The following is a 26,686-nucleotide window of genomic DNA, read 5'->3' as shown; positions in this document are numbered from 1 at the left end:
ATTGGGCAATCGATATATCTTGCTGTTTATATACAGTAGTGTACAAAAGTGTTAATGCTCTATAAATTAGCAAAGACATTATTACCATCTGAATTTCCAGTGCAGATATATTACCTAAAACAAGCAGTTCCATGAGCAGTGGAACTAATGAAGTCTAATTTTCTATGATTTGTATCTGAGGGTGAATTTCCATGTGGTTTCTCTGGAAGCTTTTCCTGTCATGAGAGCAATGAATGGATTTCCCTCCTCTCCCTGGCCACTTATTTTCATGAGATTTGTAGAAAATGAATACAGATGAGTCTTCTAGCTCTCTGTTGAATTTGGTTAAAAGTAGACAGGAGGTTTACTAGGGGCTGGCAGATAGGTGACATAAAAACTTACAAATGTTACAGTTACAAGCCACGTTCCTGGGGAAACTGGACTAAAAGAAGTAAAGGAATGTGCACACTGGACTTTGTATCATCAGACTTTGATAATATGCTAAAGGAACAGTTAATAAGAAACCACAAATGTAGATTTAAAAGGAGCCAGAAGTAATCTGAGTTTTAATAAGCAACAGAGAAGTCTTGGTTATCCCCTTAAGCACAGCTATGCATTACATAACCTCATGACTTCCCAGGGGACAGCAGAGGCATCTTGTTCCAATGAGACCCAATGCCTCCTGGAGCTTCCCAGCATGCAGACGGTATTTGAAATATTTATGGTACTGCTAAATGCCTTTGGGACCAGGTGACTCTCCCAAGAATTAAGAATTGCTTTGTAAGCCAGAGCAGAAGGAGAACATAACTTGCCTTGGTTCTTCACTCTGCCCTTTGGTAAATGAAGTAGGGAATAATCTTACTTCATTCCTGGGGAATGCACTCCAAAGAACCAGGGAAAAGTCCTTAAGTGAGTCAGAGGATGGAAAAGAAGAATTCACAACATCAGATTTTTTTTTTTTCCCCATTATTCTTTATTCTTTCCATCCTCTAAATCTGCATCCTTGACAAGCGTGTTGCAGAAGTAACAATACAAATTTGGCCGAAGCCATATGGATCATTAGAATTGACTTTGGGTAAGTTACTCCTGGATAAATTTTATCCTCATAATTGTTTTTTTTTTTTTTTTTTTTTTTTTTTTTTTAATCTAATTACATTTGTACCTAATAATTAAGAACAGATTATAATGTACTACATAAATGTAACAATCTTCATCCCTACATATTTACCCACTATGGAGCACACTGAATAATATAGAAATCAATGTATTTTAGGTGGAATCGGTAGCAGTATTCAAAGTTAACATTGCCTAGTTCTTTTGATTACAATTGCCTATAGCTTTGCCAATGTCAACAACCTGAAATGAAGATTTCTACACTTATGCTGTATTCCAAACAGACTTTATATTTTAACTTAAATTAAAAAGAAATCAAAATAATGAATCAAATGTAACAAAATATTTGTGCAAATGACAGTCATCTTTCCTTCTCAAAAATCAATGTTTTGTAAAGCTCTACCTGTCAAGAGTGTTATACTCTGTCAAGAGTATTCTGAAAGACAGAAAGAGCAGTCCTGAAACGTGGATGTTGTGATCTGTGGAACATCCTGGCAGAACTTGCCAAATTGTAAACCTTTACGTTCATCATTTGTACATCCTCAGTGGAATTTGTTGAAAGCTTACGGATAAATTCTCAAAACTTCATATTTGTACTTTCTGACTAAGATCTTTGAGTGATTGGCATTAATTTTATGTTCACCAAATGTTGTGCAACCTTTGTTAGGCTCGTTTTTTTTTTTTTTTTTTTTTTTTTTTTTTTTTTTCCTAATTTATGGTATATTCCTCTCCTTGCCTTTTAGGGTGTGAGATGGAGGATGGATGAAGCACAAGAGCCAGAAAGAAAGAAATATTCTCTTTTATTTTCCTGTACCAAAGTGGGATCTGAAAAAGCTTTACTTTGCCAGGAACTTTTGTGCACTGTAGAACAAGACTGTTATAGTCCATATGTTCAAGTAAGTCAAATCAGAGATGTTTTCATTGTGGCATTTTATCATTTGTCTACTTTAGGATTTTCTAAGACCATTTTGATTTTGATTTTTATGTTTTATGATCTAATACTTCAGTTAATAAAACATAGTTTACCTGTGACTAATACATTATTTGATAAATTAACTGCTGTTTAGTAAGACATGTTCGTTAAGCAGAGCTCAAGATGCTCTCAGGAAGTACCCTTCTGTATCCTGTTGGCTGCTCAAGAAGATATTTTTTCAAAAACTCTAAGTATGTCAGTATTTTTCTTGCAAATCTTTTGCTGGATATAAAATGTAATATATACAATGTTACACGCTGAATATGGTGGTTTGTTGTTCATCTAGTGGTATGTATCATCTTATGAAATTAATCCCATATTTTTGTGAATGTTTATCCATCCTGTCGCAGACTATCCTCTCAAATCTATTTGTTGTATGTTGTTTCCACAACATGAATGTCTAAACAGTTTGAAATCAATCCTGCATGCTCTGTCATGTAGGTGGTATCCAAAAATCTCTTCCAAATTTGGCTATATGTTTCATAGCACCTGTTTCATGAGTTCTTAGCACCTGCTCTCCTCATGGGAGTATTAACATGTACTTCAACAGAAATAACATCCGGTCCCTTGTTTGTTGATATTCTTGTACAATATCATCAGCTACAATGCTAGAAGAAACAAACAGTGTGCACTTCCTTCATCAGAATAGATGAACAGGATATACTAGCCCACAGGTCTTTCTTTTCTTAATGATATAGCTATTTCTGCTGGACTCAAGAGTTGTCTACTACAGATAGACACTGTAAACTACTAAAGACAGTGTAAAACTTGTACTTGCCTCTGTGTTCTGGTGAAAACAACATGAAATAGAGAAAGGGTTTACAAAGCATGTATTTCATAGATGCTTTATGCAGTTCTCAGCCTTGCTTTTTGTACCACAGCATGGCACTGATTTGGGAAAGGGCAGCGGGTGGACAGCAAATTTGTACACAGTCTGTCTACTTCTGGCACTCCACTGTAGAGTGCTTCATTAGCTATTAGTTGGTCAGGCTGTGCGTGATCCATTCTTAGGCCCTGATACCAAGTCATAGCATTTGACACTTAAGCAATTAACTGTGTTAATGGAGAATTGCAACACTTACCAGGGCACAGGCCTTCGCATATGAATGTTTGTGCTTTGCCACTGTGACCATTTATGTGATTAGAATAGTTTTATATGGAAATTAGCAGTTGGATGTCTCTCTTCTGCATATAAAATGATTACAATGTGGTGAGGGCTACTAATTGTGCCTTCTAATTTTCTGCAGTATTTTGCAATTCACGTATATCATGTCTGTGGGCAGACCCTGATTTGGGAGATCTTTGAGGTTTAAATTTTCAGATTCTTCTCATTTATTGGAGCAGAATATAGTTTTTTAGCATAAATGAGAAACAGGGACAGAAAGTTGAAACTTTGCTGGTACATATTGGATAATCATTAAACGGATTGTCAGGCATTGCTATTTAAAAGCAAATGTGCACTAACCATTACTAGCGATCCTGCAATCGTTTTCTATCATTTCAATTAAAAATGAAGATAAACAATGCAGCATTTTTATCAAATATTTCAAAGCACTTTACAGAAGAGGTCAAAATACTAATCCCTTTTGATTAATCGAGAAACCAAGGAAGAGCAAGAAACTGAGGAAGAGAAAGAAAACCCATAATTTTCCCAGTATTTCCAGGTAGGTAACACAGGCAGTACATGCAGCTGCTGTGGGGCAAGAAGGGACAAAGAAGAGACAGGTACCTATTACCTTTACAGCCCAGTGCAACATTAAAAATTGGATAGCATGTCCTTAGGCTGTGGAAGAATGAAGCAGCATGTGCAATACCTCTTCCTCCCCAACATCTCAGGATGGAAACCAGGAAAAAATGCTCTGTACTTGCATTTTAAAGGTATAGCCCAGTCTTGTGTGGCCTGACTTTGTTGAAGGTAACAGCTTATTCAAAAAAGTTAGTTTATTTCTCTCTCTCTCTCTTTTTTTATTTTTTTTTACTCACATCTGAAAAAAAAAATCCGAATTCTTAGTGTTGCACGTACAAACACTATTTACTGTTAATATACCTGTATGCTTGAACTTGTAGTAATGTTAATTTTAAGTGAGTGGCAGATGACTACAATAGTTCTGCAGAGCAATTAAAAGGGAAGGCCCATGTTTTGCTGAATAGCACATGCTGATTTTTATTCAGATAATACAGACCAGATTTATATTGTTGTATTAGAAATAAGACATACAGTTTTGGCTAGAGTTTTTATGGGCCTTCCCATCTGATCCAGAGAGTCACTGATTTGGTATAAGCATTCATTATGAAAAAAAAAAAAAAAGGAATAAATCTGAAGCTAGATGACCAGATAACTGGGAGCTATTCCATTCATTCTTTATCTTAAAGGCATTAAGGTAAGGATAGTACCATGTGTATCTTTAACTGTAATCCTGGCAAATATCTGAATTTCACTGGCACAAATTGACTGTACTCAATATATCTTATTCTGTTCTAGGTTCTCATTACCTTAGCTATTGAACTTTTGCTCTGATTCAAAAACAAACAAACAAACAAACAAAAACAAACAAACAAAAAACAAATGAGTGCAAAGGCAACTGTTTGTCAAGTGTTTGTCCAACAAAGCTGAAGAGAAGTTTTGACAGAGTAAGAAATTCAGGATTTGACCCTCTGAGTAGATTTTATTTTCAAAGCAGGTTCCCAGAAGCCACACAGAAAAAGGAAACAAAGCTAAAATTGGGACAAGGTCAACTGGATATAGAAGTGACTGTAACAAACCTAAAATAGTTCTGTTATTTTTGTTTCAACTAAAGTTCACAGATTTTTTATTAAGAATCTAACCCAGATATTTAGACAGCAATCAGACAGAACAACTTTTTAATGGTTGCCCAGCGGGAAGGTTATATTCATAAAATAGTGTTAACTTCATACTTGGATGTCGACAAATTACAGTTATTGCTTTAAATACTCAAAGACAGCAATATCCCTATACCAAGGGTATAACATGTTACAGAAAAACAGAGAAATCTTTTGAGCATATTTTGTAATTGTTCATTGCTTGAATAAAAATATACATTATACACACGTATAAACACAGAGAAACACAGGCATTTTATCAGGATAAGGCACAATTCTTTTCCACTTAAAGGGCTTTAAAACCAGTGTGTGTAGGAGAGGGATCAGGTCTTATTTAAACATGATAGAGATGCAGACTGCATATCTTCCAAGCAGAAATGCATGATTGCAAATCAATGGATAAAGTAATATTCATCTTAATTGAAAATGAAGGCAGTCTTTTTACTTTAGATATTCTTTTTCTAAAGCAAAGTTCTTGTATCAGAGATGGAGCATGCTCAAGGTTTCCTCATGTGGGATCCACCACTACCACCGCCAACGCTCTCCAAAAACCAAACAAACAGAAAACCTCTCAGAAACATTAGGAGTCAGATAACATAAGTCACCAAAGTACTCAACTTAGAATTCCCTCTGTTGCTACGACTATTTATGTTGTTATTATTAAGAATGATTTTGTGTTGCTAAGAATTTCTACTACTGTTAGAGGTTTCTCTGAAAAGGTGCCTGTGATTCAGAATTCATTTCACGTCAAATCATTTCATTAATTTGGATCTATTCTAGATTTTCCTGCTGGTGTGAATATTCAAAGAATATTTTGTCATTCTGACCTTCATTTTTTTGTGATGCTTTTATAGTTATTTCATTGGTTCAACATGCATATGTTATTCTCTTTTATATACATTTATGTAAATATTAATAATAATATAATATATTGGAAAGATAGGACTCTTTATACTTATAATGAAAGCTGTTGTCCACTATTCTGAAAGATGACACATGAGAATTCATATGACATGGAAAATACAGAGGTTTTAAATAGCTGTACAGCTAAAATGCAAAACTCAGCCAAGGGCAGCAATATCCCTTCTAAACCATTTTTAACCATCACAAACTACCAAATAGAATTAAGTCTAACTGGCAGCTGAGGAAAAGTGAACCTGATTTTTAGAGATAAACACGTATCACTCTCAGTGTCATAAAAAGTTATGCTAGACCTAACCTTCAGCCTACATAGAGAACGTCATGGTACAAAGGGAAATAGTTTTGTTCTTTGTCATTAGCAGGCTGGCTAAGCTAGGAACTAGCTCTATGACTTTCTTAAAAATAGCAGATTAAAAAAAAAAAAAAAAAAAGTAATTTACTAACATCCTAATCACAAAAATGCCACAGTAATAAGCATATTTTGTGGACAGCCTTAATGACTTCTAAAAGACAGATCATACAAAGAGTAGCCTCAGTGGGACTACTCTCATTGTTAAAATCATGGACCTGTAAAATATGTTAACAAATTATGGTCTTTATTGTATAATTAGAACTCCTTGCTTAACGTCTCAGTAATGTCCAGAGGTGGGCAAGAAGAGATGGGCTGTTTTCTTCATTTTACAGAGGGTAAGCTTGGGTGAAAGAAGACTGAAAGTCCTGTCAAAGGCCAGGTGGGGGATCCTTGGCAAAGCCCTGAATGCTTAAATTCCATCTGAGTACTTTAACCTCAAAGCTGTAATTTTTATCAGTCTTCGTTTTACTGAAAAAGCTATTGAAGCAGTAATTCAAAATAATGTCAGCTGACTGAAGGATAATCTTCAGGTAACTTGAGAGAAGAGGATTTTACTGCTTTCCACATTAAAAGAGCACGGGTATATTAAACAATTAGAACTGTTAACAAAGGTAAGCTAAAAGCTAAACATAATAAGAACTGTTTTCAGCATTTCAAAAGAACTAAATACATCAGCAGCTTCAAAATCCTTTTAAACAAATGCACCCAGAAACAACTAACTAGCAAACAAAGCTATTATGAAGATGACAGTGTGGTCAGTGAACTTTCAGCATGTCAACTCTGTAAAATGTAGGCCTCTAGAATGATTCTCACTTTTGAGCAAGTAGAAAAGTGGCAGGCTTAACAACAGATACTGAGGACAGGGTATGATGATCTGCTGCTTTTTACAAGGTTTGATTGATGAGAATTGCCTTAAAAAGAGAAGTATATTCCTTACGTATTGTTGAAAGAATTTGGTTTTCCTTAAATGTTAAAGGATCAAGGCCAATAAAATGATCAGAATCTCACACCAATGAGATAATCCTATCACATTACTTTACATTTAGCTGAACTTCTATTCTGCTTAAGCAACCTAGAAAAAGCTTAAAAGACTTCCACATGGAACAGTTATTCTATATGCTATCATATATCACAGCTTACAGGTAATGAAGCTGATTTTATTGGACAGATAGATTAGCCTAGTCTAATAGTGCTTTTAATAGTGCTATTTTTTTTTTTTTTAATTTCTTTTTCCTTTTTTTTTTTTTTTTGGTACTGATTAGATGGTTGGATGTAACTATGCACAAGAAGGTTTATAGTGGAAAAACTACTTCAACCTCAGCAACATGAAAAGTTATAAAAAACTAGTAGGTAAAGATGTCTCATCATCTTTGGGGAATGTCAGAGCAGAATTAATGTAGCTTCAGTGAACATACTATGGGGCTGATCCTTTCTCACAGCTTTCAGAAGGACTGTTATTATTTCTTCAATAAGAAATCGCTGTTTATGTAGGATAGTACAATGCTGGATCAGAATTTCAGTTATTAAAAAGGATAAAGGATCAAGGTGGTTTATCTAACATGATAAACACTGCTTTGTCTAAAAAACCAACACTATACATTGCACTAACAAAGTTGGTTTTCTAGGTTTGGATTCATGAAAGTGGTAAAGCACATGCTTAAAGTTAACTTTCCTGAACAAGAAGCCTTTAGGAATTAGTATGTGCCTCCGGAGACGGGATACAGGATATTCTGAAGGATGTTAGACACCCAAATAAAACAGGGCAGAAGCTATGAACAGATCTCCAGCATTCTCTTTGGTAATGCCAGATCCATGAACAGAGTTACAACAGTAAAGGTGAAGCAAGAACTGCAGCTAGGCTGGGTTTAAGCTCATGACAAGTAAGATTTTTTTTTTTTTTTTATATAATTATTTTTCACTGGTTGTGAATCTGCACAGGATTTTGGTTTTGTTTGGATTGTTTCGGCACTTCAATTTTATTGTATCTCTCTTCATAATTGCATACTTAAATAAGAGTTACACATGCTATTCATTTGATTCCTGGACATTTTTTTATTATTATTTTTTTTAACTTTTGTTGTATTCTTTAAACTGGAAAGATATTGTGTACACTTACATCATTAGAACAGATCTGTTCAACATATTCCTTCATTACAAATGGATCTGTGGATCTGTTGCACAATTTTAAAGACAATCACAATCACTGCAATAGAAACTCTTGTTAGCTTTTCTTTCTCTCTCATTTTTTTTTTTCCTTTTGAGTTCCTACTTCTTTAGAGAGCCTTTTTTTATGATGCCATGATTCTCTTGAAACCTTTGTAGGGTTGAGATATGTTGGTATTAAATACAAACAAAATACAATGTTGATGTAAAATATGACATACTGGTACAAAATGCAAACTATGGACAACTACTTCAGGTTCCAATAGTTATAAAAAAGAGATGTAGCAATAAATGAGTAAAAAAAATAGAAGGAAAAAGAATTAAGATTAGAGAACAAATAAAACCTGATAAAATAGGTTTAAAAAGGACAATCCTTTTTAATACTGGCATATATGGATCTAACCTAAATAACCTCAGTAGTCACTTTACTGGATGTAAACATTTAATTCACAATGACAAACATAACTGGGTTTTCTGCTTGAGAGTTATCTGGAACAGAAAATAGAGTCCTTCTAAAAGATCCACAATGGGGACATATTCAATACACTTTTAAATTCACTTATGGGTAACAAATAATTTGGACAAACACCATTATTAGATATTTAAACTATGAGCTGATTCACTTGAGCGAGTATGATAAATCACAAATATTCATGTTACTTGATTAGATGAGCATGCAAGCAGCTTTTAATATCTGATATCTAAAATCGATGTTCTGAAAGTCTATTTCTATGATCTCAGGCCTGCATTTTTTAAAATCAGCAAGCAAGAATGCTACTAAATTTCAATAGCTAAATATGCACAGAAAATATGTACTGATATGCTTTTTTTTTTTTTTTTTTTTTTTTTTTAACTTGCTGATGGAGTATTTGTGGACTGTTTCCACAATATCCTGCCAAGCTTTCGTTCATTACATAATGTATATTTTTGCATGATCACTGTATTAGGCTCAAGCTCAAAAGTTACATGTATTTATGAGGAAAAAAACCAACAAGGAAACAAAAAAGAAGATTGGAACACACAACATACAAACAACTCAATGAATTTTGTATGATACTTTGAAAAACAGAAAGCAAAATATTTAGAGTAATCCTATATTTTTGCAAATCTTCAAATACATTAAGGGCAGAGAAATTCAGGAAAAGCAAAAGTTGCTAGAAGTGTTGAATAACCAACAATCTGAAATATGTAATTCTTGTAAAATATGTACACATTCTTGGGGATGTAAGGACTGACTTGAACAGAAAAAAAAAAAAGAGGGAAATCTGTGACTTTGTGTGTTTAATGAAAAAAAAAGTCATTTCTGGAAGGCTTTGTATCATTGCTGTGCTATGTAGAAAATTATTTTTCTTTCACTGTAAAACTGTTAAAGAGCGGAGAGATATACACAATGTGTGGGAGACTTAGAGACTTCCTAAGTACTCAGAACACCTAAATTTGATTCCACATTTGACCCTAGTAGCACTGTTTCATGCCTGGCTTAATCTGATCTCAAACTGCTGTCATGGAAAGGAGCAGTCCTGCCTTTCCCATCTCCTTCCCAACCAAAACTTCCCATTCCTGCCATCTCCCTTGCATGAGCTCTACTGACTTGTGTAGCCATAGGGAGATCAGGTTGTCCCACTGATGTTGCTGAAAACTAGTAATTGAAAACTAGTATTTTTTTCCCCCAAAGGTTAATGTGGTAATTGAAAAGAAGCAGCAGAATGTGATTAAAGCTGGTCCATGCCTCTCAGCAACAGGTTGTTTTAGGTCAGCTTAAATTCATCATGAAACTGAAACTTCAGCAAGATGCCTAAAAAGATTATATGAATAGCCAGCCAGTCTTTGGTTTCTCACTTTAATAAAAAGTGCTGATAATGAGAAATTTCTTAGCCAACTCTGACTTGGGCTTTTATTCATTGTTCTTGCCTATTAATGTTTAATGTCAAAGAATATATAGATTTATTTGAACTGTAGTTTCTTTTACATCTGTTGAACATAAGTTCCAGAGTCATATTTACCTCTTACTTCCTGTTCTGTTTTCCCTATTTTTCCCATCTTACTGTGATGCTGCACATTATATCATCAGCAGATATTACTGTCAAGACTTACATTGATATATCTATATACTATTTGTATCAGAACACTGAATAGAAAAAGAGATTCTACTTATGATGTTCCCAATAAAGCCTCTTAAAAACCTCCTCGTATTCAGGCTCAGACATAATTCTCCATTCTTATCCAGCATGTTTTTCCCAGACAACAAACAACACCATTTTCTTCAATGTGACACAGACCTGTAATACCATTCAAGCATTTCCAGAGCTGTGCAGTAGTGCTGTGCCTAAATCTGACAATTTTTTGCTTCATAGTGTCTCTGTAATATGCTGGTTCTCTTTATCTTGTCTTTACCTGTTATATCTCAAAGCCTTTTTTTCTTTTTCTTTTTCTTTTCTTTTCCTTTTTTTTTTTTTTTTTTTGTCTCTAAGCTTGACTAATGAAATCAGATCCATTCAAAACTCCACTGCAAAGATGGTTTTCTCATTCTTGTCTTCGACAAATTTATCCCTTCCTGTACACTAACACATGGGCTCCCTGTTCTTCATCGCCTGCAGCGCAGGGTACCGCTCTTCCCACTCAGACTTCCTCCCACTTGTTTGTCCCACTCATCTCTTCAGATCAGTTTTAAGATCTTCCCTTCATTTCCTGTCATGTTAATATCTATCACACACCCATTAACATTTTGGAATATGCCTTTTTGAGCCTGCTTCTTACATTGTGTTGAGTTTTGAAGGCCTTCCCTGTGAACCTACGCAAAGTTACCATGTTAGCCTCCTGTAACCACTTCCTTAAAATTTCCATGTGTAAAATTTCCTGCAAATCTTTTGAGAACAGTTACACTCCAGACTGCTGCCAGTCCATCATATTGATCAAACTGGTTTTACAGTTCCTTTGTAGTTCCCTATACGTAAGCTCAGTACTACAAGATACTTGCTGTATATACCCTTAAATTTAAAGGTTTTGGCAAAAAGGTTATCTGTCTTTTCTTTCCCTTTCCCTTTTTCCCTTTTCCTTTTTCCCTTTTCCTTTCCCTTTTTCCCTTTTCCTTTTTCCCTTTCCCTTTCCCTTTCCCTTTCCCTTTCCCTTTCCCTTTCCCTTTCCCTTTCCCTTTCCCTTTCCCTTTCCCTTTCCCTTTCCCCTTCCCTTTTTCCCTTTCCCTTTCCCTTTCCCTTCCCCCTTCCCTTTTTCTCTCTCTCTCTTTTTTTTTTTTTTTTTTTTTAACTTAGTGCAGACTTAGGGCATGTCTTAGCCTATGACAGAGTTTATGGTTGACAAAGTAAGAGGAATATATTATGATAAATCAATAATAGTAATTTACAAGTATAAGTTACCATAACTGAAACTCTGCTTTTATTGCTTTAGTATTAAATGTGGGACCAGAAAATTTTTAGTGCTTTTTAATTTAAAAATCTCCTTATCCTTTTAATAAAAATATTACAACAATACGACAATTCTGGCAAAGGTTCTGTACTTGAATGTTGTGAACAATGGAGAATAAACACTGGGATAAAAGTCACTGGCTGGCATGTGAAGAAGTTTCCTTTTACATCTCTTGGTACAGCCCTTGGTGACAGAAAATGGTCATGAATGGAAGTGAAAGTTGCTGTGAGTATTATTATGGTGGGAATTCTATTCACTTTTCAGATTTATACTAAGGATAGGTTCAGTTATCTAATTACCTAAAAGCAAAAATACAATTAATTTTAAATTTTAAGTGGATACGTGGATACAGAAGAAACACCAGTTTTCCAGGCTGGATTCATTTTTACTTCTGTCATGCCCCACCCTGAAACATACCCTTTAACACATGAAGTCCTCTGGACGCGTACGAGAATCGGGCTGATTCGTTGCATGGAGGTCCTCAACCACTATTGTCTAGGAGAAGCTAGACACAGCAGGAGTAGCAGCAGTCTAACAGGATGTTCCTTCTGACACCATCAGAAAGAGTTGCTGTGTGATTTAAACATTTGGGCAGTCTTGTCACTATGCATAGTATAAAGTATGAAATAATCTGTGTTTGTCTACAGCTCTTCTGTTTCCTTAGTTCAGGTAAGAAATTGCAACTGCTCCACAGAGAAAGCAAAAATAATGACTGGAAAAGATGCAGACATCCCACATCTTCATAGAATCATAGAATCATTATGGTTGGAAAAGACCTTCAAGATCATCTGGTCCAACCGTCACCCTACCACCAATGTCACCCACTAAACCATGCCCCTAAGCACCAGGTCCAACCTTTCCTTGAACACTCTCAGGGACGGTGACACCACCACCTCCCTGGGCAACCCATTCCAACACCTGACTGCTCTTTCTGTGCAGAAATGTCTCCTCATTTCTAACCTGAACATCCCCTGGTGCAACTTGAGGCCATTCCCTCTAGTCCTATCACTAGTTTTCTGTGAGAAGAGGCCAGCACCCAGCTCCCCACACCTTCCTTTCAGGTAGTTGTAGGGAGCAATAAGGTCTCCCAAGCCTCCTCTTCTCCAGACTAAACAACCCCAGCACCCTCAGCCGGTCCCCACAGGGCTTGTTTTCCAGGCCCTTCTTCAGCTTCGTAGCCCTTCTCTGGACACACTCCAGAAGGCCTTGATGTCCTTCTCGTACTGAGGGGCCCTAAGCTGAACACAGTACTCAAGGTACAGCCTCACCATAGCAGAGTAGAGGGGGACGATCACTTCCCTGCTTCTGCTGGCTGCACTATTCCTGATACAAGCCAGCATGCTGTTGGCCTTCTTGGCCACTTGGGCACACTGCCAGCTCATGTTCAGATAAGCATCAATCAGCACCCCCAGATCTTCAATAGCCTCATTTTAGCAGAATAAAAATTTGCTGAGATTGAAAAGTAAATGAGCTAGATCCACTACCACATTTGTATTACTCATAGAGTTGGACCTGATTATGTCTTCTGGCATCAAAATCTAGTGATCCATGCAGGCAGCCCTCACTCAAGGTAATCAGCCTTTTTAAGGGCCTTCTATTTTCCAGTGTCCTCTTCAATGCTAACATAGAGACACACCGCTTCAGGAGCCTGATCAGAGCTCCCTCAGGGCTTCAGTCCCTTCATTCTGGGTAGGCCAGGTGCAGCCTATGACACAGAGACTTTTTGATGAAGCAGTCAACACCTACAACTTTAAATATTTGTTGAGGGGAAGCTTGGGGGAGTAATTTAACAGGTGTATTTGTGCCTGCAGAAACTTAGGGGCATGTTGATAATCTGTGCCAGGACTTGTGCTGCTTGCTAATATCCTTGCCAAAAGTCATGGAGCTCAGATTTACACAGAGTATATTTGTCATTAGGGTTGGTATTCATCAAATGTAACCTCGGTATCTTGTATTACTAAATGTTTTGATGTGAGTTGTTTTATTTTTTTTCCAGAGATAACCCTGGATTTATCTTTAAAGCACTCAACATCCAACCCCCCTCTTCTGTTTTCCCTTTGCTTAGCACCCAGCTCTCTGTGTTGAGTGTGATGGGTGACCTTTTTAAAGAGAGACATCATCAGAAAAAGTTTCCTGACAGCGTCCATGCTCTTATGTTTTGGAGGTAAGGAATTTTTTCCACTTAAAAAATCCCTTAAAATACATAAAAATCCTTTAAAATACATAAAAGTTTTGTATTCATACTGCTATAACATGATGTTTGCAACTTAAAGGGGTGGCCTTTCTATGAGTCTCCAGCATATGAGTTTTTATGTATTAAGGTCTGTAAAGGGGATACCACTTGCGAAGATTTACAGTGTTTCAGGACTGTGTGCCAGATGGTAAAAGCCATATGAGTTGCGAAGTCCTTAGAGATTTTTTTTTAGTTTGTTTTTGTTTATCATAGAGAATATGCTTCTGGGTTCATAAAGTTTCAGCATGTTCTGTCTACTGCGTCATGGAGAAAAATATTAACTCTATCCTGAATCCAGGCCACCAGGAGCTATAAAAATAGTATTTAAAAGAGGAGGTAGGCAGGCTATTTCCTGGGAGAAAAAAATAGTTGTTTTAAAATACATTCTTGCTATGTTGATGCTAAAATTAATAGGTTGTTATTATTGTTATTCTCTGAAATGATCTATTCAGAAAATAAAGCAAGTTTCTTTGAAACAATTATATTTAAATACTTTGTTTAGCCTGTTTGCCTGGAAATGCAGTATTGTTTTTACTACAAAGAATTGCTCATATTTGGATCTGAGCATGCATTCAAATACTGTTCCATGTACATTCAAAAAAATCCCAGAGTGGCTTTCCCAGTCAGAAAGACAAATAATTGGAGATATTCAGAAAGCCATTGCAATTTGAGGTCACAGGCCAGGCAAGTCAATGTAATTCATGATGCACAGTGGGCTTTAATGAGATTCCTAAGCATACCCTGCAAGGGAGTATGGCCCACTGTATATGGTAGGAGGGGGATAAACCCTTGATTTTTAGTACAGCAGATCTCCTGCAATAAAAAAGACACGCCATCAAATTATCTAACTGGACTGTTGAATTTCCATTTTCTTCAAAGCCCGCCAACTGCTCTGCTTGTGGAAATTCTTTCCAGTGAGGAGACTGTGGCTTGAGATGAAGGCACAGGACAAACTAGAGTCCTGTAGAGATCCAGGATGGAGGGCACCCTGAAGGCAGCGAGGCCCAGCAGGATTCAGCCCACTGAGCCGTGCTCGGACCACTGGCCGGCGCTGGGAGGGCTTAATCAGTTTGAGCATCGCTTCCAGCCTGCGGTCTGGGAGCTTCTCCTGGTTTCAACCCCCGCCGCTGAGGGCTCGTCGGCGGCTGGGGCCAGCCTGAAAATGGCGGCGCCACCAGGTGGCGCCCGCGCGCGCCCCCGTCGCCATCGGCCAACGGCCGGGGCACGCGGCGGCCGGCGGCGCGCGGGCGGCGTCCCCCTGGCAACTGCGCGGGGCTGGCGGGGCGGAGGCGGGCGCCGCCGCCATCTTTTCCTGTTTATTGTACCTCAAATAGCTGACCTTGGGAGAGGCACGGCCCCGCGCCGGGCTGCGGCTCGCTCAGCCCGGCTCAGTGTTATCAGCGGTTTGTTTTGCTGGGTTGGGAGGCTGGGAGCCACGGGGCCAGGCCTCTGCCAAGTTCGGGATTTTTCCACCAGCTACGTTGGGTTGTTTCCAGTGGCTTTTCGTAGCAGAGTCTCCTGACACATGGGTTAGGACCTGGGTTTAGAGTTTATATCCTCAGGGGTTCCTCAGAGAGCACAGTGCTGTGAAAGCGATCGGAGCTGGCCGCTAACAACACCCAGAATGCTACAAGTTTATATGAAAATGAAGTAATCTTAGATTCAGCATGAATATCAAAATCCCCCCTTTGTGCCTTGAGTCTGAGTCACTTCAGCTAGGCTACAGCTACCATTGACATACAGGCTATGGACGCAATCCAGGAAAACAAGATATTTTGAGACTGGTGAAGGGCACCTCAAGTTTGTGTTGTACACTGGTAAAATTACCCATTTTTATTGAAACCTGCAATTCCTGGGTGAACCACGCTGTGATAAATAGGGGTAAAATGTGGCTTGCTCGAGTATTAATAGTAAGCTGCGTATGGCTTCGTGTGAATGAGAGTTCAGTGCTGCTTGTGGGGGTGTTGAGTCTAATCCCAGCCATAGACAAAATTGACAGCACATCTATATGATAGTCATGACAGATGAACTGCACAAATGCTTTATATTAGTAAATTCAAAGTGTAAATTGATAGCTGCAATTCTGTTGTAGATGAGGCTGAAGTTTCAGGGTGCTGTTGGCTATAAGTCGCAGAAACTCAATAAAAGTCTCCTTTGCTTCTTTACTTTTAAAACCTGGGAAATGAACTAACTTGCAGTTTGTTATTTGAAAAGCCAATGTTAGGTGTCACCTGCCAATGCAAATACTTTATTTTTCTCTATTTCATTTTATTCCTTGACTGGGTCCTGGGCACAGCCTACAACAAAGCCTGGCACCCTGACAGCATTTCATACAGTTCACCAAAGCACCAAAGAGCGAAATCCTTGTGAATGGCACCAGAAGTAACCATTCCTTGTGCTAGTTTTCCTCAGGTTTACCGATACATCTTAGTTCCCCTCTTTAAGTCTACAGTAAAGCATTGAAGCTTTCTATTCACCCTCTCAACTACTTCAGTGACTTTTTATTTTTGTGTGATACACCAACTCTTGAGGCACCTTGAGACCTGGACCAAAGGCAGTTCAATGGCCATGGCTACTTATGCTGAGAATGCAGTGATCCCCATTATTTTACCTCTAGGAGAAAAAATTGCATCACCTCTTATTTAGAACCAGTTTGCTGACTTAAATGCCCCATTTTACATACTTCAGTGATTTTTTTTCTATTTTTTTTTCTGTTCTTTGAAAACAAAGATTTTATCAGCCAAAACCAACTATTTCACAAACATTAATTGTTGTGGAAAGCACCTAGGCAACTCAGTCAGGTACTGCCTAAGAAAGTGCCTAAAAGCTTTGAAAGTGCTACATAAAGGAGGAGCTCCACACCTGCCTCTTGCAGTTTATCTGCATTTATCTTGAAATTAAAAGACACATTTAAAATTAATTGGGAGGCTTGAACCATTCTTGGCAGAGCTGAAAAAGAATGATACCGACACAATAAAATAAAAATACTAAAATTAATGGGAACGATACAGAGCAAAAGCTTTGCAGAGGAACAGTGCCACACTTGTGGGGCCAGGAGAAACTGCTAGCTATGTTACTTTAAACTTATTTCAGGATCATCTGAAGTAAATGTAAAGATTTGTACAAATACTCCATGATTTTGATCAAGAATTGGCAAATACGAGATTTATCAGTGAACAGAAGTTAGAATTGTACTTGAACAAGAAAATGGGAAGAAAACTATCCTGTTATCATACTGTATTTTGAAACACAAAGAGAAAGGCCAAAAGAAGTCAGAGATAGTAGTCCAGAAATTTACCTTCAAGGTAAATTAGGTGTCCAAGACAGTTCATATGTGGAATAGTCATATATATAAATGAATCATCACAAAGTAGCCCTTTACAGCTGAGCAAGCAGGTGTATCCTATATTTCCAAAAGGGAACAGATCCATAAACTGAGAATCAGTGCAAATCTTACCAAACAAATGAGATTTTATTCCTTTTTTTTTTTAAAAAAAAAAAAGAAAGAAAAAAACCCCACAACTTAGGAGCTATTTTTCAAAAGTTTATACAGCTGATAGTTTAGTTGGCTAAAAGGAGGTTTTGGCTTAAAGGTGTAAGGTAAATATTTGCAAGGATCAAAGAGGTGGCAGATGAGGGTAGTTAAGAGGTAGGTACTCAGCAGGTTTTAAATCTGCGAGTGGGCTATTATCCAGGCAGGTATTGTGTCAATGTTTTTGTCTACCACACAACTAATGCCCCACCAATAAACGAAAATACGCGTTCACTCATGCTTTGGACAAAATGAATAAAACACACAGAGAGACCAAAACTTAGAAGTTCATGTTTTCCTGAGCTCCTTTCCCCTCTAGACTTCAAGAAGTTCTAGCCTTCCGTCTTGCCACGTCTTTCTCCAATGACAGAAATGCTTTGAGCTTTGTTTGGAGGCATTCAGGTTAGCCACAAAACTAAAGGTTAAGAAATTCTTTGCTTATGCAAAGATGAGCTCTCAGTCAGATCATTCTCATTCAACTAACTGCTGCACCTGGAGGTTTGTCTTAAGAGCGAGTAGAAGGAACTGTACTAGAGGGCTTTTCTTAGCCTTGTTTGCGAAGAGGACTTTCAGACCTGAGTTGCCTCCCTGCAGCCCTGACAGCACTTGTCTCCCCAAAAGGGATGGGATTCCATCCTGTCCCATCCTGTGTCACCCACACTGCTGTTTTGGCAAGCTGCCTATCTCTCAGGTTGCCGTGTTGCCTTTTTTAAAAATGTATTTGAACTGCCTTTCTCTGTGAGTTGTATCAGGATAGGTTCCACTGTGGAAACAGTAAACTAGCTCTTAGGTATTGTAGTACCTCTGTTTTTGACATCCAAGTGCTTCAGAGTTTCTGGCCGCAGATGTTCTGCAGCATTGTTTTCTTCTCCATGCCCTTTCAGGGAACAGCAACAGTGGGCTGCTCCCTAAGAGCAGGCAGATTGGGAGCTGCCAGTGAAGGAAGTCAAGGCAGTAAGGCAAGATCATGACCAGTGAGATGCACTATTAGGCACAAATGTGCAAGAAACACAGACACCTCTTGGGCAACAACCAAGAACAAGGGCCAAGATCGAATGCTTCTCAAGGCAAGGAGTTAAGGTCTTCCCGGAGGCCTCGCAACTCTTTCCCCACAGCCTACCCCAAAGTGACACCACTGCACCATATGATAGCTGACCTTGAGTACAGGTAGCCAAGCTCCTAGCAATTGGGCCTGGATTGAGTTTGTAGAAAACCTAGGTACCTTCAGGACCTGACAGACTTCAGCCATCCTCTCTCCTTCCCTGAATATAGGAAAAAAACAAACAAACTGCAAGTAAGATTTTTATGCTGTTCCTCCATGTTTTCTTTATATGCAGCAAAGAGGAAGAATTGCAACTTGTCACTGGCACAGAAGAGGAAGAAAACATGACACTCTTGGTATGCCTAGAAAAGCCTCAGAGGACCTTCAGCCTGAAATCTTGACAGTTCACTCCCAATGGTGTTGCAACGACTACCTCAGCTTCCAGCCTGAACTAAATCCTTCATCTGGATCCCCATGTTTTATTGAGTCAATGTGCTGCTTTTTGTCCTATCTTTCAGGGTCTTTTAAGAGTTCCTAGGTCTTTTGTCTGTCATTGTAGCAGCTTTCTTCTCTTCACATACATTTTGCATTTGTCATCCTCTGATATAAATGTCTCGGTGCTTCGTTCTGTGCTGCTTTGTGTTTGTGGAGAGCCTCCCCTGAAATGGAGAGCTACTCATGCTCTCCTCCTTCAGATCTTCTGCCTAAAGATTCTTCCTAAGGAGGGTAGATTTAGATAATCAGTCAATTGAACTAATGATGGCTAACCTGAGGGTTAGGTAGGAAGTTAGGAAGAGGTTTTTTTTTTTTTTTTAATTGTAATATTTAAAATATAGTTTTGTAGTAACATGTCTTTTAAAAATGGTATAAGCTTTATGTTCCCCTTTTTTTTTTGCCACCCACTTGCTCTGTTTCTGAATTTCTATTGATATTTTAGGTACAGTCTTCATTTGATTTGGCCTTAAAAACATTTTTCTTAACTAAATGAAAGCGGTGCTTAAGAACATCTTAATTATGACTCTGATTTAGAAAAGCTAGCAATCATTTTTGTGTTTTTAAGTATGTGAGTACTCTACTAACATGCTTAAAATTAAGCATGTCCTGAAGAGCTTTGCTGAACTGAACCTAAAATTTCTGATGCACTTTCAATATAATTTTTGCCAGTATGATTTTGTTACCTTTTTCTTAATGTTAAAAAAAAAGGGAAAAGAAAGGCAAGGCAAGGCAAGGCAAGGCAAGGCAAGGAGGAGAAAAGGATTCCTTCTCTGCCCTTCTCTGCCAGAGATTTTAAAAATAAGAGCATTTGATTAATCAGATTAGGCTATGGGTCAGTTTTTTACCACTTTCATGGAAATTTTATTTCTCATTTGCCCTTATTTAAGCATTATCACTAAATTGTCATGAGGAAGAAGAAAGGTCTAAATCACTAACAAAGATGGCAATATTCAGCAAGTTCTGTAAAATGTTATCAGGTCCATTCAATGTGCTTCTGTTACTTAAGAACCCCCAGCAGCCTGGTGTTTCTCGAACTAGGCATGCCAGAGGAGTTGTATTTGGAACTGGACCAACTCAAATACTCCTAATGCATGGAAGAGAAGTCACTGAGAGTGTCATCAGTTAGTGTGCAGAATTGTTTTAAGCAGAGTTTTGAAAGAGCAGCCTTGGAAAATATGCTGCTTTCTGAGAATGCAGTTTTGTAACATTAATAATTGCTCTGAGTGGTAAATGACAGAAAATGAATTGGACTCAAATCCTTCACGTCTTCACAGGCCGCATAACTGAGACAGAGATTACATTTGGGTTTTGCAGAGATGATTAATCAATCATATAGTTAGCTGTAGCTGGTGCTTGTCCCAGGTGTTCAAAGCAGTACATAGTTTTTTTGACTGCTCAGAATATTAAAAAAAAATAAAAATATCGGAGTTAAATGGTTGTTTCTGGATTATCTGAATAAATTGTTTGATAACAGCCCACAATTGTTTTGAAGCAATTTCAAATGTATTCCATAAAGCACATTAGAACTGCTGCTTATCTCCCAGGATCAAATGGATAACCAGAAGGCTTTTGTACACACATTTGGACAGGTACTGGAGAAAATGAAATAGAACCTTATTTGTAAATACAAACCCTGTATCTGAGTCTACCATCCTGTTAAGTTTAAGTGAAGTATTTCTGAGCATTATGATTTATTATAGATGTGATTTATTTTGCACAGGAACTGGATGAGCACTGTAGAGGAAATAGAATCTATAATAAACGCCTCCTAGACATTCTGCATCCATCAGTAGGATATGCATGAAATTACAAGGGATGAAACAGTTAGGACAAAGGCATTGTCAAGAAGGTATACTGCTGGGAGCATGGCATTGCTGCTTTCAAAAGAAGGGGTGTAATGAAGAAATATATTGACCAGCTGTTACCAGACAGAAAGGTTCAGGAAGAGAAAAGTGTGCTGAAATTAAAGCTGATGGCTTTGCAGTTACTGGGGAGGAAAATGATTATGCTTTTTATTGGCCTGAAGGGGGTGTAAATGAAAATGTTACAGTAGAATGTGAATCTTTTAATATAGATGAAGAGCTGAGAATGAGCAAATGCCAAATCCCCTCCTAACAAGCTACCTTCAGCCATGGGGCAAATACAAAAACCTTCAAAACTGATTTATAAATATTCAGGGGGAACCACATTAGGCATATGTGGTTTTATTTTTCATGAATCTATTACAATGAGCAGTGGTTAAGTATGTATGTGGATATTTATAAATGCATGTGTATATAAAAATAACTCCGGATTTAGAAAGACTTTTAAATATGTGCTTAAACAAAGCCTGTATTTTAGTTCTGTTAAACTTAGACCCATGTTCAATTCCTTTCCTGATCTGGGACCCTAGGCAGTTACTTTCATTTTCTGAGCATCTTGACATTACTTGGAACTGGCTCTCCCAAAGACAGTTGCCATTTTGCAACACAAAGTCAATATGATATATTACGGAAGAGTATATTCTCATGAAGACTTTCCTATTGTTACCATTTTCTTTCTTTTATCTGAAATAGAAATAACTCATGTTGAAAATGCAGCCTATGTATACTGGCAATTAAAAACAAATCAGGAAATCACTGTGCTATATTAAATCATACGTGCCTAGTTATGATTTAACATGTTGGAGAATGAAAACAAATTCCACCCTATTTTGTGATAGTGATAACAGTGATTTATTTAGTGATTTATTTATTTCTTTATTAAGATTGATTGGTATACATACTTAATGTCTTCAGAGCTCCAGATTTTACTTCCTGTAAAGGATTATTTTAGCTGAAGTGTCAAACACTGCTTTTGTAAACACTAGGCATCTTATTCAGAATAACATTTTTTTTTTCCATGCTTATACCATTCATGTATGCATCCAAAGATTCCGGTGGTGAGTGAAATTATTGGGATCCCTTCTAACTAAATATATAGTTCCTGTTTACAGCAATGTTCTAGGTAAGTTAAAATGAGAAGTCTTCGAAACCAGCCAGCTTTGCTTTTTTCAGATGCAAGCATGGTGTCTTGCAATTGGCTGTGCTTCTTCAGTAAAAAGGCAGCAAGAGGAGACATTGAAAACAGAGAGAATTTGAGAGAAAGGGCATGTGGTGACCTAACAGCACACTGGGTGCAAATTCTGCTTTTGGTTTACACTGAAGCAACCATGCTGAAGTCACTACTGCTGGAATTAAGCCTTGCTTATCCAGATGATCAATAAACAAAAAGTAATTGATGCTACAGAACCTCAAAGTGGAGGAAATAACCAAAAAATGCTGATGTGGGCTATTCAGACCAGTTTCTTGGCTGTTCACATCAAAGCAAGTTAATTCACTTGTTTTTTTACAGAACTGTTTCAGCTGTTGCTTCTCTCTCTAAGCAGTGAGATTATGTAAAATATTTTCTATGAATAAGCACAGAGTCATGAGGCTTGGATCCAAAGAACCATTATACATGTAGTCTTGTTGATGAAGTCTGTCAGGGGGAATTAATACTGGAAAGGATGGTGCTTATTATTAATACTAGCCTCTGAGGGGATATTGAAAAGGGCCTAAGTGTAGATGGCAAATTCATATGACTGCAATACAATATGGCAGCAGAAAAAGGACATTGTAACTTGATGCTGCTCACAGAGAAGCTGTATCAGAGAGGAAGGAGAGAGCTGCGGAAAAGCGCCAATGCAAACAGTACCTGGAATTCCATTTTTAGCTTGCTGGCCAGGATGTATTGCTGGGTAGGGGTCATGCATAGAGCAGCAAAGTATCTGGGAAATATTTAAGAGAAGGCTGAAGTCTTAGAATGTGTTGTTTTGCTGAGAATGGCTGAAGAGAAACATACTTCAAAAGTAAAGATTTAAATGCAAAAGAAATGCAGGGATAACAATTGAACAACATATGAAGGGTCTCAATACAAGGGCAGCAATAAGAGCCTAGCCTCAGGGGCACCTCAGTGACTTTGGTGACTTAATATCCATTTTTCTCAGCTTTTAACATGTAGACTAGCTGCCAGGAATGAGTTGACTGCAGAAACTATCTCAGGTCAGTTGTGGTACCTGAAATTAGCCTGGTCAAACTATTAGGAATACAGACTGCCGAGGTTATGGCTTCAGGCATAGGCTGATTGTAGCAGGAACCATTGGAGCCTGTCTCAGTGAAGCTGGCGAGGCAGCCTGAGAGCTCGCGCACCAGTGAAGCCCCTCGTTCTTTGGGTGGTATCACTCAAGATGGACAGGGCCAACTTGCTGTGCAGGCAGAGCAGGCGGTAGCCAGCAGTAGCAGAGCCAGCAGCGTTGCCTATGCCAAAGGGCACAAGGGTTGTTTGTAAGAGGAGTGCATGCTGCATAAACAGCAAATTCCTGCCTCCTCCTCCTCCGCTCTGCTGCCAAAGAAGAGGGTGAGAGTTTGCCAAATGAAAGCAGTACTAATCCCTTTTACACAGATACCTGAAGAAAGCTCCACTGATTCATCTTGTCTTGACCCTCATATACCAGGACCTCTCCAGATTTGCCCAGCCCCACCATCCTGCCCCACTGTCCATTAACCGGTGTTAAGACTTTCAGTTGGCTGGTGTGCTGAGTTGCTTTGGTCTTCTCTGATGACCAGCTTCCTTACAACAACTTCCCCAACACCTTTTACTTCTCCCTGTACATTAAGTCGCTTCGTGGGATTTTATTTTACCACCCGAAAGGGAGATTAGTCACATGAGATTAATTTTTACTGCTCTGAAGGGACATCCTAGTTTGTTATAGCTGAATTTGTGTAGTAACTTTCACCTGGTAAAATTGGGCCCAGGCTAGGTCTGTGCAAGCCAACAGAACAGCTCAGGGGAAGTGAGTCTGTAGACCAAAATGATACTGAGTGCCTCATAGACATGCTTCATGCATTTGCAGGCTTTTGTACTCAAATCTCTTCTGATACACTCTGGAAGTTAAATACCCAGTAGCAATTGAAGTGCGACAGGCCTGCACCTTCTGGTTTAGTTCTGTCTGGAAGGAAATCTGTTCGTGCATTTTGAAGTGGCTCCACAACAGAACCCAAAGCCGAGAAAGTGGGGGTGATTTGAATTAAAACTCTGATGTGGATGCACCCTCAGGCATCTATGTTTTCAAAATATTCTTAAGAGCCTCTTCTAGGAGATTTGGTTTTAAAAATTCTTGGGAAAGAACAAATTGTATCTGTCAGTTTGCTTTTATCTACCATTGTATTAATTCTTTCAAAGAATTTTAATAGGATAAAGAGATGCATTTACTATTACAGCAGCTGAATTGTTTATTTCTTATCATTTTATATTAATCTGTGGTGGTTTGCAGCACTCTATTCAATTATTGTTCTCAGTTGTTTTTCTTTGCACTGAAATAAGAAGACCATAAACAGAGCCCACAAACACACTTATAATAATATTTACTGTGTAAAGCATCTCATTTCAATCTATCAAATGAAGAGTTTGTTTTATGATTGGAATTTGAAAGATCACTGCCAGCTTTTTTTGCCATCTGAATGTTTGTACCAGTTCGAACAGAGAGCACCTTGCAGAATAGATGGTGAATAAAATCTTCCCATTCAAAGAGACCAGGAGATTGGGTACAAGATCAGATTCCACATCTGGAAGATGTCTGTTTATCTTAGCATCTTTTCTGAGTCTAAGTGTAATTGCCGTGGTTCAGCAGGACAACAGGGAGTGTAAGCACAGAAAAGAGTGGGTTTCCTATGAAAATGTGTGAGGTGGTGGTGGGCATTGATAAAACTCAATAGACTTAGCAAGGATCTGCTACTGAGAAAGACAAAGTTTGAATGTCTCTTCTATGGGCCAAAACTGCGGAGAATGGAGAAGGGGCTCAGGAGCTGAGCTGCAAGAAAAGAGCCTAGAACTCTGAAGCAAGGACTTCTCTTCAATTTTGGGTTCATGCAATGGGACCATCTTTGCATCTTGTTATTCTTTCACCCTTTCTTTGACCTCTAGTGATCATATTAAACTAAACAAAGCTGACTCTCAGAAAGTTGAGATTTCCCAGCATATCCCTTTTCAGCAGCTAGAAGCTGACAGTGCAAGGGCCTTCTCTGTGTGCAACAAGACTCATTACAATGAAAGTCTATGAACTCTCGCTCTCCTACTGTGTGTTACCCTCATTGTAGATCACCTCAATGGCAACTGCAGAAACAGTAGTTCCTAAATAAAGGAAGCTATAATTGTGAACAGGAAAATAAGGGGAAATAAGTTGTTCTTTCGATGCAGGAGATGTCATAAAACGCAACAAGGGAACACTGGCAGTGGGTTAAATTTAAACTGCGGAGCTCTAGTAGATGCTGAGGAAGAGACAGCACAAAATAGGCTGGAGTAAAAAGCATAGTTAATCCAATAGTACCATCTTCCTCGTGCGTTTTACAAGGGGACAAATAATGAATTTTGATTTTTTTAGGTCTGACGAAGCCAAATTCTAGAAGAAGTCAAGGTTATTCCTAGTTTCTCTCCAGCAACAGGAATGTTCATCTGATACGATATGATCTCTCTTTCCCATCTACAATGCACAATGGAATCCTCTTTAGCCATATTTTAAAGGTATTAGTGAAAGCATGAAGACAACTGGAAAAATTGTGAAGAGAAAGTGCCAAACCAAATGAAGTAACTTCTTTAGAAACATTCTTAAGCAAAGCTTCAAGTGCAACTCAGGACATCATGTAGGGGAAATAAGATACTGGATAGAAGATAAGTTTTCTTCTGAAACATCAAATGAGATGGTGAATCAGCAAGATACAGAAATGTACAAATATTTGAGGCAGGAGGTGCTGCAGAGTAGTCTCTGTGAAAATTATATAGCTATTTACTTTTATACTTTCTGAATGAAACTGACTTTAGGTCTTTTAATACAGATGCACAAATAATCTTCTGGTAATTGTATTTACCTATGAATAGTAGGTTTAGAGCATGTTCCATTGTTAAAGACCGGGATCAATTGCTGCTTACCAAGCAAGTTATGATTTTTGAAATGTATATCTTATTTATTTATAAAATTCTGGCTTGATTAGGATGTAAAAAGATTTTCTTTTTTTCCCCCAGACAAAAATGTCAGAAAAGAAAAAAATAAAATACAGACTATTTATTTCAAAAGCGTAAGTATTTTATTTTCCTGAGAGGTATTGCTCTGTGAGGTTGCAGTCAGAGGCATGACTGAAGAGAGATGAAATTCTGGATTGACTGAAGGATGTTGATAAAATGCAACCAGTTCTATGACATGAGGTCCAAACAGCTTTGTATCACTAGATGCCTGAAACAAGTAATAAAGACAAACTAAGAAAAGGATAGGAAGTGCATACAAAATAAGATTGACCAAAACCAAAGCAAGCTCCCCCTGGGTTACTGGAGTTTGTGTTGGTGGTGTTTTTTTTTTTTTTTTTTTTTTTTTTTTTTTTCCTCCTTTTAAATTAATATTTATTTATTTATTTTATTTCTTGGCCTATGAAAAAATATATCAGTCTTCCGGCTATATTCCTTCCGAAGTATTCCATTGCCTTTCTGAGAAAAACAGCTCTAAACAACCTTGGACTGTATAAAACAATTTGAAATGAATCAGCTAACATTCATATTTTGGAACAGTTCAC

The 26,686-nt window shown here is 37.9% G+C and overlaps 1 long non-coding RNA gene across 2 annotated transcripts; it reads left to right on the top strand.

The window, feature by feature from the left end:
- The first annotated feature begins 344 nt into the window (after positions 1 to 344).
- Positions 345 to 26,156, top strand: LOC113843146 (uncharacterized). 2 transcript variants are annotated; one of them, XR_005264928.2, is made up of 4 exons: positions 345 to 1,054; positions 1,836 to 1,988; positions 13,762 to 13,929; positions 14,878 to 18,853. It is a non-coding gene; the product is annotated as an uncharacterized lncRNA (long non-coding RNA). The 2 variants fall into 2 exon arrangements; XR_005264927.2 differs by lacking the exon at positions 14,878 to 18,853 and adding an exon at positions 18,868 to 26,156 and having other exon boundaries at positions 354 to 1,054.
- Positions 26,157 to 26,686: the final 530 nt, after the last annotated feature.

The sequence above is a fragment of the Anas platyrhynchos genome, chromosome 3 (assembly GCF_047663525.1).
Source record: "Anas platyrhynchos isolate ZD024472 breed Pekin duck chromosome 3, IASCAAS_PekinDuck_T2T, whole genome shotgun sequence".
Classification (NCBI taxonomy): domain Eukaryota; kingdom Metazoa; phylum Chordata; class Aves; order Anseriformes; family Anatidae; genus Anas; species Anas platyrhynchos.
Note: the sequence above shows the minus strand (reverse complement) of the source record. Positions and strands in the feature narration are given on the sequence as shown.